The following is a 13,636-nucleotide window of genomic DNA, read 5'->3' on the forward strand; positions in this document are numbered from 1 at the left end:
AGTGTATGCAGAAACAAGACAGCACTTACATTAATCAAAAAGGCATGAAGGGGAAGAACTGCTTGGGAAATGTGTGAGACACGAGTGTAGCCTACACCCAGTGTTATTCAGTGACATTTGGAGAAAGAATTGAAGTCCAGGGAGAAGAAATAAAGACTTTGTGGTTTGCCAATGACATTTTAATTCTGTCAGAGAAGTGAAGGACTTGAAAGAGCAGTTGAATGGAATGAACAGTGTCTTCAAAGGAGGATATAATATGAACATACAACAAAATGAAAACAAGGGTAATGGTCTGTAGTCAAATTAAATTGAGTGATGATGTGAAAATTATATTAGGAAACAAGATACTAAAATTAGTACATGAGTTTTGCTATTTGGACAGTAAAACTGGCAATGACAAAGTCATTTCTGAAGAAGAGAAAATTGTTAACATCTTACATAGATTTATGTGTTATGAAGACTTTTCTGAAAGTATTTGTCTCGAGTGTAGTCTGTATGGAAGTGAAACGTGGGTGATACATAGTTCAGATAAAAAGAGAAAAGAAGCTTTTCAAATGTGGTGCAGCAAAGGAATGCTAAAGATTTGACAGATAGATCATGTAACTACTGAGGAGGCACTGAATGGAATTTGGGAGAAAATAAGTTTGTTGCACAGCCTGAGAATGCATTCTGGGACATCAAGGAATCATCATTGTAGTGCTGGAGGAAAGTGTGAATGTAAAAATTGTAGAGGGTGACCAAGAGGTGGATATAGTACACAGTTTCAAATGAATGCAGGTTGCAGTAGTTATTTGGGGCAGAGGATAGAATAACCATGGAGAGATGCATCAGACCAGTCTTCAGACTGAAGACTAGACCAACACAATAAGAATGACTGAGATCACATATATTATTAGTGTTCAGCTTTGAATTATTTCACTTTGTAATGATATGTGCAAGGAACGTACATTATAGCACAAAGCTATTGGAAACTTGTTCCTGGGCTCAAATAGTTTCACTAATTTATTGACTATGTTGATAAATTATCGACAGTAAATTATCTGCCTAAAGAAAACAGTGTTTAACAGGAACACTACCAATGACTTCCTATGGTGTCTAGAAAAAAAATTATGGTCATGAGAGAGATGAGATGCACAATATGGACAATACTAATGAAAAATGAAGCTATTTCTAGAACCCTGACAGTCCTGTGAAAAGGATATATTGCTACTTGCCGTGCAGGGGAGATGCTGGGTAGCAGACATGCACAACAAAAAGACTTCTATACAGTTGAGCTTTCAGCCAAAAGGCCTTATTCTAAAGTAGAAAACACACATATGAACACAGCTCAGACAAACACATGACCACTGCCTCGGGCCACTGAGTCTGGACACCTTTTTTCCCATGTTGAACAGTTAGGGGAATGATGGTGAGGCAAGGTTTGAGGTTAAGAAATTGTGAAATGTTAAGGGGGTGAAATGACTACAAGTGGGGGTGGATCACGGTTGGTTGGAGGAGTGAACTGAATCAGGTAGGGTACAACATTGGCTTTGGGTTGAGTCTGCTTGGCAACGAAGATGCCAAAAAAGCATTTCTATTGTAGAGACCAGGAGAAGGAGAGAAGGTCTTTTATCAAGCCCAGTATGATTGAATTTGGGAGTGGGGCACTTATGCGGGACTAAAGCTTTTGGAGGAAAGGCTAATGACTGTGTTCCAGGTCTCTTCAGGCTCTGGCTTCTGTATGGTGGTGGGAGCGAGTTTCTGAGGATGTGGTAAATGTAGTAGGTCTGTGAGGTGGGGTTTGTCAGCTATGAGGGGATATGGAGGAGGCTTGGATACTGTTGTAGAGGTTGGGGATAGTCATAATTCACTGTGGGAGTAGGAGATGAACAGGTTGGACAGCTTTCTGAGCTGGCATTGTGCATGCCACTTGAGTTCCTGGAGGACAAGAGTTTCACTGTAGGTGTGAGACAAAGGAATTTGGATTTGCAGAGCAGGAGAACTTCATGGATAGAGTGGAGGTATTGCAATGAGTTTTGGAACAGTTTTACATGGTTTTACAGGACTATGCTGATGAGGGACTGGCAGAATTTGAAGAGATAAAGGTCATTGTGGAAGGAGGGTTGCAGTTGGGGTGATTCCATGAGCTAGACAACAATGTTAGAACAGTATGTGGGACTGGGTTCTGGCTAGGGATAAGGGAACTTTTCTGTATGGGCACAGATAGTTTGAGCAAGGATCCAGTGTAGGATAGAAAAAATGTAAGAAACACAAAGTATGCAAAAATATGTGCAAATAACTTGTAAAAATACATGGGAAAAATTACAAATAGGACAGAGCAGATGAAGTATGGAGGAAAAAAGTGAAACCTGGGAGTAACGCAAATAGTGAAAGGCAAAAACAAACTAAAATCAATTTGAAAATACAATGAGATCAAAGAGACAAATAAATAAAAAAACAGTAAATAAAAAGACACATTAGTGGATGGGTATATGTGAAGAGAGGGGACAGCAGATGTAAATGGATTAGGTGAGGTTAGTGTTGGAATACAGCAGGAGAGGCAGTTGGTAGTACAGGGTACAGCAGATTCATGGGGCACAGAAAGGTATTCGGGGGTTGGGGGATGCAATAATATGTAAGAGTGAGGGAAAAACAGTTCTCAATTTGAAGCTGTATGATTAATTATATTGATAGGAATAATGTGGGACATCAGATGTTGTACCAACAAGCAGTTTGGTCACATACTGTGTGTTGTTCAGACAAGATGGGTGTTATGGTGTGGCTCATAAGCCAGAGTGTATGTAGTTTGGAAAGCAACAGATGAAACACAGGAAAGAAGAGGAAAGAACAGGACAGACACTCAGTAAAGCTATGTGTTAGATAGTTGTGACAAATGAAAACAGCACTGGGTTGCAGGATAGAAGAAAAGCAACTAGGCAAAATCAAACCGGAAATTACAAGATGGAATAGTGACAATATTATGAAAAGGATAGATTGCTACTCATCATATAAAGGAGATTTTGAATTGCAGAGAGGTGCAGTGAAAAGACAGCTAAACTTCTGAGCTTTCAGCCAAAAGGCATCCTTTTAAAGAAAAAAACATTCATTTGCAACAGCGAGGTGTAAGGTATGGACCTATAATGATGGTTGATTCTGCACAACTACTCTATTAGCAGCAGAAAGGAAGTGGCGTTTGAATATGAACCACAAATGTTTGATGACAAAGCAAAAAATCAACTGAATCCTCCATCGGACATCTAGCATGTCATATACAGAATTAGTCACAGTGAATGTGTCATATGATAGGAATCTGTTATTGATAACCTAATTTGTATCCCTGGTGAGTGAGATATGCTTCCTTGCCCAATATAGGTATTCATATGAGAGTGTCATAACACCCAAGGAAATGAAGAAACCATAATAGTTTATCACATAAGCTGCAACAAATAAATGCAAGTTTCACAATCACACAGTTTCTCTATGCTCTGCCAAAACTTGTGTTTAACATTTTAAAAGTTGCATTCCATTTTGGAAGTGTTTACTCTTTAATTCCTTTGTTGTACAATAGTTCATATCTGTTTATTTGTTGTTTCAATTTCTGTGAGAAGTCTAGTAGTATCTCACCTGCACTCACTATTCATCACATTTACTTGCAACAGTAATGTATTCTTACCACATGACTCATATTCTATAACCAATGTACAGTATGACAACTGATAAGACTGCAGACGGAAAACAAACATTTCAGTGACAAGTTGGACAGTTCATAATGATGTGAAAACAAATAAATAAATAAATGGCATGAGGGAGTTTCAAACATGGCTAGTCTGGTTTACAGTCCAACATCGTGACCACTTAACCATGTCACCATGGCTGTTTAATTTCTCTTGATATTGGACTTGTGAAGCTTGGACCATTCACTGTTTTTATTTTGCTTTTTTTTTTCACAGTTCAGTACACCTTCTTCCTGTTTTCATGCTTGATCTGTGTTCAGTTTCTGAAGGGCTATCCACTTCTGTGTTCAGTTTCTGAAGGGCTATCCGCTCGGCCATTTTACCACTAAATCTGAGCTGGGTGTGATGGAGAGTTTCTCTAGTGACTAGCAGTCTGTTCTATTCATAAATTGTCATTATTCCAGCCTCTATTTTCCAATGGCTGATATTTCTAAAACATTTTCTTTCAGCAATTCGAGTCACATATTTTTCCTAAAATAAATGAGGTTAAAATTAAACAGAGGCATACACATGAGAGGGATAAGAAATGGGACTAAAGAAGTGACTTCGAAAAATTCAGTGCTCTTCCTTTTGTAGTGGGACTTGGGTAGCTGTGGAAAATTGGAGTTAAACATGAGCAGTTCTAGCTTGCCAGGGTGGGCTCAAGTCTTTCTGTGTGTGTGGCAAGGTCAGGATGTGATTTGTGAGACAAGGGATACACCTGGGGGAAGCAGCAGACAGACCAGTGGTAGGTACATACACACACACTCCTGTATTCAATCAGATCGATTCTTCATGGAAGATCGATTCTTCCATGAACATTAACAAGTCTTTAATTATTCTGTCTAGCTAGTGCAGTAATTCAAGTGCATTTGCTTCTTCATGTAATATTCTGCTCTGTGTGGCAGGCTTAAGACACTATCAGTGGTGAGACAGGTGGGCTGCATTCTCAGTGGAGCATTGACCTGGTGCACTGACTCAGCAATGGCGATGCAGATGCTGCACAAGACTTCACACAGCTGCATTGTTGAGCAAGGCAGTATCTTCTGTCATTGCAGCAGGCCATGGCATTTCTGGTGGCATGGCGATGGTGTTGGTCAAGGTTGACCTGTGGACCAACAGAGAGCAGTGGTGGTTAGCTGGCACAACTTTGGCTGCACTGGTGGGCAGCAGGCAGGTGGAGCTCCCTTGTTTACATTCCAGCAGTGGCAGAGTTATGGGAGTGGACCTGACAGACTCAGACTGGGCATTACTTACTACCCAACTGGCTGAACGATGATGAGCTCATGCAGCTTGGCTGAGTACAGGTTATGCCCGTTGATTCCACAGTGATAATGGTGTTTCTGTTTCACATAAAAGCATCTGGAGGGTATCAATGTCTAGAAAGTATGGTGTAATCAGCAGTAGGTCAGCCAAGCTGTGTTGATTAAATGATGTCTGGCTATGGCCTGGGTCCAACACTCATGGTCTTAAAACAGAGGAGCTGATTACACAGTTCAATGATCAGCACATGCTGTCTTGCTGTGGTCTTGCTGCAGTTCTGGACTCTGACTTCTACTTCAAGTTTCCCAATAGCTTTAATTTCCTCTTCTCTTCTGTGAAGCAAATTCACACTTGTATTTTGGTGCAAGTCAGACACTAGTTATTTACAATTATTTACATTTCACATTTCCACCTCCATTCATGTATCACTTTATCCTTTGCATCGTATTCACATTTTCTGTCTGCCTTCTCTAAAGTTCTCATTTTCACAGTTTTCTTTGTCTCACTTTTAGTACTGTCAGCAGCTACATTGTTTCATCTTGTGGGAGGGTAGTGTGATTCAGGAAGGCATTTTCACCTACTTCTTCTCGCATACTAAGTTTGTCTCTCCCACACTGTCATATTGCATATACCATTATCCTCTAACTGCTAAAAAAGAAATCTCAGCTATAACACTAAGACATACCTCACATGTACACAAACAATATGGCACACTGTCTAGTGTGAATATTGAACAACCAGGTACATCTTTATGTGTACACTTCTCTTTTCATTAATCCATACTTATACTGTTCACTTACTTCAGCACTATGACCTAACAAGTAATGAAACCTACCTTCAAGTTTGCACTAATACCTTATAAATTATCGTTATCAACAAAGAATGAGAATAAATGTACTGTGGGCTGCATTCTGCCATAACTTAGGTGGAACAGAACTGATGTATGCAAATAGAGTGATTCATGCACTGCCCTATTGCTTAGTGATACTGGCCTGTGTGAATTCTGTGTTTTGCACACTGTCCTCTTGCTTCATATTCTTATACCCTAGCAATTCAGAAAAGTTTATTTGCAACACTAGGAGATCCATGGTAACCTTGCTTTCATCATGTTCTCAAGACATTGTGACTTGGGAATGCATTCAAATTTCCTTTCTCTTTTCACCATTCCTTAATTCCTCTTGCACTAAGAGATACATCCTGTGGCCCCACTTCAAGAACTCTCCAATACCACTGAGCCAGCTACAGGCTCTATAAATGATTCACCTGTGTCGTACAAAAACCATAACTTTTCACAGCCACAGCCACTATATCAACACTACCTGTGCGGTACAATAGTCCTATAACACCCTAGCCAAAGGTGCTATAACAGCCTCTCCTGTACTGTCCTTAATTCTTCCCTACCCACAGGTCCTATAACAGCCCCACTTCTGCAGTACAATAAAAAATCACTTTAATTCATTTACTTCCAAATCTCTTTCAACATCTGATAGATTCTGCCACTATGTCACTTCTTTCAGTTGATTGGATATTTCTGATGTGTTTACTGCTATCGTGAACATTGCTTCTGGAGCAGTTTAATTGACAACATCTAGACCAATGACATGTCTCAGCACTTAGGCTGTTTTGAGACAATGCCACATCATGTGAACACAGTAAAACCTAACCAAACAGTACCATTGCAACTCTTTATTCTAGTTCATGTTCATCAGCATTATATCATGGCTTAAATCTATCTTAATGAACTAAGTAGTACCAGATAAATATTTTCTTCGGGTGTCACATTTTCCAGATTACATCTCCTAACATTCCTGGCTTAGCTGAGATCTTAAATCCTACATTATGCCCATGTCTGATTACCGATACAAATGTTATGCTTATCATCCTTTCTCATCCTAAAACCTCTGCTTGATACAATTCTGCATTCACAACAAGAATCCTTATGTCTCTTCTGGCATATTGTCAAGAAATAACTGGAGTTTCCAGACTATACAAGGTCTTCTGCATCTGAACCAGACACACTCTCTGCAATGGCCAGCATTATGCCTTATCTTATGGCAAACCCAACAAACTGTGGAATGTACAGGTAAACTGCACAGTGTGCAAGCTACTAGAGTTAATACTTTGGTCTTCGGTCCCTTACCAAATGCTGATTGGTGTCTAACCCCAACATTATGCAAAATCTAAGGAAGGTTCAAACCAAAGGATGTATGGAATCCCATGAGTGAAAGTAAAAAGGTTCGTGCTGTTACTTACATATCTTGTGTCCTTGTTGAATTAATGATCACAGTATTCTTCCATCAGTGTATTGTGTATCTTCTTAGTCATTGTTAATCTATCAGCCTCCAAACCATCTTAATCCTGGCACCAAATATAACAGGTGAATGTAGAATCATCCCTGCTAGCCGCCAAAATGTAGCTTTGGGAAAGCCAGAGTTGAAAATGAGCAGTTATTGCTTGTCAGGATGGGTTCAGGTCTTCCTGTGGGTGTGGTAAGGCCTCTGGATGATTTGGGAGACATATAGGGAAGTGACAGACAGACCAGTGGTGGGCATACATTAAGTCCTTTATTCAACCTGCCAACTTGACTTCTCCATGAACATTAATAAGTCTTTAATTATTCCATATGCCTAGTATGGTCATTCAAGTGCATTTCCTTCTTCACATATTCTGCACTGAGCAGCAGGCATAGACATGGCCAGTGGTACAGAGATGTGGGCTGAGTACTCAGTTGGACATTGACCTGATGAATTGAGTCAGTGATAGTGACACAGATGCCACAGAAGGCTTCATACAGCTGCAGTACTGAGAAAGGCCATTCAGCAGTATCTTTGGTCATTATGGCAGGCCACAGCATTCCTGGTGGCATGACAGTAGTGTGGCTGGGGTCAACATGCTGATCAAACCTAGAGAGCAGGAGTGGGCAGCTGGAGCCATTGTTGGTTGCTTAGTTTGGACAGACAGGCAGAGGTTCCTCATTCACTTCCTAGTGGTGGCAGAGTTATGGCAATGACATGGATAGATGCAGACTGGACATCACTTACTTCCCAGCTGGCTGAATGGCAATGAGCTGATATGACTGTGCTTAAGTATTCTTCCCCCCTGCTCAGAGGTGCCGACTTGAAAATATTTTTTTTTCCTTTTTCTTTTTGTGTGTGTGTGGGGGGGGGGGGGGGAGGGGGGGCAAGAATCATTTTATTAGGTACTACATTTGACAGATAACTTTGCGTTTCCATCTACATGTTCGACATTCCAAACCAGTCTTATTTGCAGATGACACCAGTGTATTGATTGAAGATGAAAATAGAAAGGCTCTTAAGCTGTATGCTGAAGTCACAAATGAAAAGATTTCAGAGTGGTTTGTGAGGAATAAGCTACTGATTAACCCTTAAAAAAAGAAAAAAACCACCGCTATACAATTCCACACACAGCAAAATTAAAAATCCATTAAAACCAAATATTTCTTTGGAAAACCAAAAAATGAAGTGTCACTGAAACAAAATTGCTTTGTTTACTTACAAGACAATCTGAAATGGAATTCCTACATCACATTCTTAAATTCTAAGCTATTTAAAATGACCTATGCAATGAGAATTATATGGAACAACACAAGGGCTGAAGGAGAGAGGTGTACTTAGCACGCTTACTTTCCCTTTTGAGCTATGACATCATATTCTTGGGAAATTCGCCTCACAGCATAACAACTTTCAAGAAACAAAAAAAGATTGTGAGGATGACGAAAAATGCAAACAGCTGAAAATCATGCAAACTACGATTGGCCGGCAACTAGCCCCTACCCCTCGACTTGCTGAAATGTCAAACACAATGTCATTTCAGTTGGAGTATAGGTCAGTAGTGGTACAAAAAATATACATAAATAAAGTTGAAGAAACATACCTTAATTTTTGATGGCAAATGTACTCCTCCTCAGATCATTCCTGCATATGAACTCATCACATATGGCATGAAGGTCGAGTTTCATCGATTCATCTCTATGGGTGTTGAGAAAGGCAATGGCATTAAGACAATCCTGCCTCATTATAGAACGGAGATACGTTTTCACCATCCGCAGACAAGAAAACAATCGCTCAGTGGTGCAGGACGTTACTGGAATCGTCAGCACTACATGTATGAATTTCACTAGTTCAGGCAGCAGGTCAAACAGGTGGTTTTCCTGTTTTAGGTATTTCACTATGTCATCCAATGAACTGATATTCACAAAATCACTACTTTGGATAATTTCATGAAACATGCTTTGGTGGAGTATTCTTTATCTATATCTGATTTGTAGAAAGATAAAATATGGAATGAATGTTTGTTATCACAAAGAAGAAATTGGTCAATTTGATTTACAAACATGAATGATTGAGTTTTGAACCATGATTCCAAGAAGCTGATGGATGTATCCATTGTTTCATAATACAATCTTCTATATTTGTCACATACTTCAGTGAATGTTTCTACAGATGAATTGATGGAGTCATCGTATTTCTTAGGGACTTTTCTTCTACAGGGTGTTTTGGGGAATCAACATCCATATCTTGACATTTTGAAGTTACTTCACTCCAGAATGATTCAAAATTCTTTCTCATAAATTTAATAGAAGTTACAAGAGTGGAAATCATCTTATTGGCCTCTTCTAAGTGTAGGGATTTCCTCTGTAGTGCTATGTTTACAGTATCAATGTGACCAAACAGTTTTACCAAAAGTGATAACATGAAAAAGAAATCATATGTCTGCATATTAATCAAAAAGCCGTTTACTTTGGCCCCAGTGTCTGAATTGTCATTTCTTGAAACATTTAGAAAAATTCCTGAAGTTCTGTACAGTTGGACAAAACTGAAGACATTGCCAAGTATCTTATGGCCCACTTTGTAGGACAGAGTGGTTTCAAATGTGTAGAGGCACCTGCCTTCAGGTGAGCAAAAAGATCTAATCTTTTGGGTGAATCTCTCACAAAATGTATTAAGTCCTTCATAACATTTTATGCATTTCGACATTCTGGAACTGCTTCCACAGTGTCTTGTAGTGTTAGATTTAAACAGTGTGCAAGGCAGTGCACAAACGTAGCTCTCTTCTCCATTTCCATAAACTTTGCCTGGACATCATTATATAATCCGGCCATGTTAGCTGAACCGTCAAAGCATTGGCCCCCACAATTAGATGTAGGGAAATCAAATCATCGTAAAATGTCAATAGTAATATCAAACAGAGCCTTAGCTGTGGTACTTTGTATTGAGCATAGCCCTAACAAATATTCTTCTATCTCTAGCGAAGCTTCAACAAATGTTATACAGATACTTAATTGCTCTTTGGTGGCTATGTCTGTTGTTTCATCTGCTATTACTGCAAAATACTCTGCACTCTTTATATCCTCCAATAATTTTCTAAGAAGTGTATGACTTATAATGGCCAAAATTTCGTTTTGCACATCATGGGATGTCTATTTGTAAGTTTCGCGCTATAGCTATATTAAAAGTAGCTGGTTATCTTCTCATCGAAGGCGTAATAAATTGTCAAAGTTACTTGTTTCATCAGTATGCCCACGTATTGCAAGCCCCTGCACTGCTAAATAATGGATGGAAGATATGATTTTTAGTATACAAACTCGGTTTTCTTTCATTTGTGTCAGGTTTTCTTTTGGAAATCTGGCTAAATACATTGATATTCGATTTTAAGGATTTGAATTTCAGTACAGCTTCTCTGTGGCAGCCCGATGCTTCATGCACTTTCAACTTTTCTACGCCTCTCTTCCAGTTCTAAAAACCAGTTTCCATGAAAGTTTTTTTCATTTTGTGAGAGCACTGAAAACGATTTTCTTCAAACACTTGTCTGCAAATTTTGCAAAAAATAACATCTTTTACCTTATTGTAATTGATACATGCAAAGTGCTGTTTCAAAGAGGACTGATAACAGCGTTGTTTTTTTCTGAGGACAGTGTTTTTTGTCACCGCCACAGTTCCATCACTATCTGTGTCTTTGTTGTCACACACAGCACCACTAACACTGGATCTAGCTTCACCAACACTAACACTTGCCACATTGTCACATTTCTTCCTGATTATAAATTTTTCCATTTCAGACTGGACAGTAAGGGACAAAAGATTAACAACTGAACCGAGTCACAGTAAGACTAACTGACCACTGGCGATGCCCAGCTCTGGAATATTTACGTTCGCTGCCAACATTAGCTGCGACCTGCGTAACAGTACTGTGCCCCTAACAAGAAGTAGCCATGTAACAATAGTGTTGATTATTGTCAGGGCTGGCTCTAAGGAGGGGGCAAGGGGGGGGGGGGGGACACAAACCGTGCCATCGCCCAGGACGGCAGATTTTTCGGGGCGGCAAATCCATCTTGCATAAATGAAGGAATGTGAGAATAAATTGGAAATACAAATTATTCATAAAATCAAGGGTCTTATTGAAAATTATCTATGGTACACAAACAGTGTGCTCCGATTTATGAAAGAAACGTTTCCTCCAACAAAAATGGCTTAAAATGTATTGCACTGTAAACGTATCACTGATTGCTGCTTTGATCTTAAAGACATATTCACAACAAAGAGACGAATGAGTATGATATGTGAAAATAAGGTGTCATGTATGAAATATATTGTGGGAAAAGTTGACTATGTCGACCAGGGGGGGGGGGTTGGAGGGAGGGGGGAGGGTGCTTGACATGTTCGTGCGGGGCAACAATATCCCTGGAGCCGGTGTTGGGTGCTGATTAGTGTGATGCTGTACCTAGCGATTGTCAATAGAATTTACAAAAATGAATGAAGAGTGTTTAACATTACCTAGTCCTTCTAGCGATCGCCATCAAATTCGGTGTCACTATTGCTCATTAGTTTCTTTTACAAGCTGCCAGCAGACTGCTGTGGGAGGAAGTGGAGCTCGTCCTAGCAGCCAAAGCACTGTGAGCTCAAGGTGAGCTTTCGTTCCCCGCATACCTCTGTACAGTAAAAGTGTGCGAATAGTACAGATGCGGGGGACAAACCCTGTCACAACAGTTCGTCATATGCAGAGGCTGGAGGAGTAGCAGAAAGGAATACGCAATAGCTTGTAAAATCTGTATTTTTTTCCTACATTATCATTACATACTATTATGCAAAAATGTATGTGAAAGTTTTAACAAATTTCCCTGTAAAGGATGAGGAAGGGGGAGAGAGCGGTGAGAAATGCATGTTTGAATATTTGGGGGGGGGGGTGTGAGGCCCCTACTTTTAACTATTGGGGGGGGGGGTACAAAGTACCTTCCCCCCCCCCCCCCCCCAAGTCGGCGCCACTGCCCCTGCTGATTCCATGAATCAGAAGTGTTTCTGGGTCACACTGAATTGTCTGGAGGGTGTCAACATCCAGAAGGTGTGTTCTGACTGGCAGTAGGTTGGCCAATCTGCATTGATTACACTGTCGTTCTGTGGCTTGGTTCTGGTGCTCGTGGTCTGATGCCACAGGAGCTGATCACACAGTTCAATGACCAGCAAATGTTGTTTGGCTGTGGCCTCATTGCAGTTCTGTGCTCTGATTTTTGCTTCATGTTCCCCTACAGTTTTATCCATTTCACTATTACACTTAGCAGCTGTTTGTATCTACTACTTTTTGCTAATCATTTATGAAAAATTACTGATCTGGGGGAACTGAGAGAAGGATGAACTAGTAGGCTACAGGAAAAACATAAAAAGTTTAAAGAGAAAGTGCAATATAGGCTATGCTAAAGTCAGAAAGTGGTTGAAAATGGAAAGTCCTGTAGAGAAATAAGGAGAGAATTTCAGGTTGCAACATAGAAAGAAAAATAATTTTGTCATATTGGACATGTGGGATAGTTACCTATGGGGAAAATATTAGTAATTTTTTAATGATATAAGGTATTTGAAAAGAAATAACAGTTTTCAGTCTCTGGGAAAGGAAGTGGGAGGGGATGGGGGCAGAATCAATCACATCTGACAAGAACAGATCAGACACTTCAGTCATTATTTCCAAAGGAATTGGGGAGACTGTAATCTTGTCAAGAATAAGTCAGAAAGATTTATTGAGCTGCTCAGTGATCATTACTCATATCAAAACAGAAGCTGACAGAGAGGTGGTTTACATACTGAATTCAGTCTTCTGCAATTGTTTCATTACAGGAGATGGTAATCTAGTTCCCCCTTTCAATCTTTACGCAAGTGCTGAGATGACAAATATTTAGATAAGTGAATATAGAACACAAAACAGTTAAATGGCTCCACACAGAGAAGGCAATTACACCTTGTGGAATAACTGTATAATTCTGTATAAATTATGCAAAAGAATTTGCTCATCTTTTAACAGCAGTTTATCATAGAAAGTTGGGAAACAATAAAGGGCATAAAATAATTATTAAAATGGGCCAGATCATTCCTAATTTCAAGAAGAGTTATAGTCCTACATGGCTGATGTGTGTTGTAGGATTGTACAACATGTTGTATCATTGTGTGTTATGCAGTTTTTGAAGAATCAACACCTCCTCTGGAGGAATCAGTGGGGATTTTGCAAATAGTGATTTTGTGAAACTCAGCTTGCTCCATTTGTCCATGAGATACAGAAGACAGTAGATAAAGGCGTTGAACAAAATACAAGCATGCAGAATATGAGATGAACTTTCTGGATTCAAATAAAAATCAACATTGCATTCTTAACGGGATATAATTGATAGATGCAAAAGT

At 39.6% G+C, this 13,636-nt stretch overlaps 1 protein-coding gene across 1 annotated transcript in view; it reads right to left on the reverse strand.

Moving 5' to 3' along the window:
* Positions 1–13,636, reverse strand: part of LOC126251949 (aminopeptidase N-like) — a 278,934-nt gene that overhangs the window by 58,833 nt on the left and 206,465 nt on the right. The gene's annotated exons all lie outside the window — the stretch shown is intronic.

This window comes from Schistocerca nitens, chromosome 1 (assembly GCF_023898315.1).
Source record: "Schistocerca nitens isolate TAMUIC-IGC-003100 chromosome 1, iqSchNite1.1, whole genome shotgun sequence".
NCBI classification, from domain to species: Eukaryota; Metazoa; Arthropoda; class Insecta; order Orthoptera; family Acrididae; genus Schistocerca; species Schistocerca nitens.